The sequence below is a fragment of the Arachis duranensis genome, chromosome 4, assembly GCF_000817695.3.
Source record: "Arachis duranensis cultivar V14167 chromosome 4, aradu.V14167.gnm2.J7QH, whole genome shotgun sequence".
Classification (NCBI taxonomy): domain Eukaryota; kingdom Viridiplantae; phylum Streptophyta; class Magnoliopsida; order Fabales; family Fabaceae; genus Arachis; species Arachis duranensis.
Window position 1 is genome coordinate 101,655,425 of NC_029775.3, and position 582 is coordinate 101,656,006.

Sequence of the window (582 nt, forward strand, 5' to 3'; positions counted from 1 at the left end):
TGGGATTTGGCTCTTCTAAAATTATATTGTTACTTTAAAAAAAAATATATCAATAATCATTCTTGAATTAAGATACTGAGACTCACAAATAATAAATATTATAAATTTAAAAATAATTAAAATATCACTTTACTACTTTACTAGCTTGTCACTTTAGAAATTTTTTTTCCCTTCATATAGTATTTGTTAAAATTTAATTCAATAATTACCTAATGCATATTATCTAGATGAAAACTCAGGTACAGTTAATTTCATGTGAAGTTGATAACTAAGATGGCAAGAGGGACGAATGCACTATATAAGTTGTGGGGGCAAGTACCCCCACTAACATTTTGAAAAAGTATACCAAAGTATATGTATAAATATATATGCCCCATAAAAAAAATTATACTTGCCCCCACATTAAAAAAATTACCTATTAAATTTTGTGTTTAAATATTTTAAGAATTTTGTTAACCTATGCCATAAAAGCCAATTTTAAAAATACCATAAAAAAATATTTGACAAAAAAATTATTAATTTTTTTAATTTCAATATATTAATTATATTAAAAATTTAAAAATTTTTTATTATTATACTCTA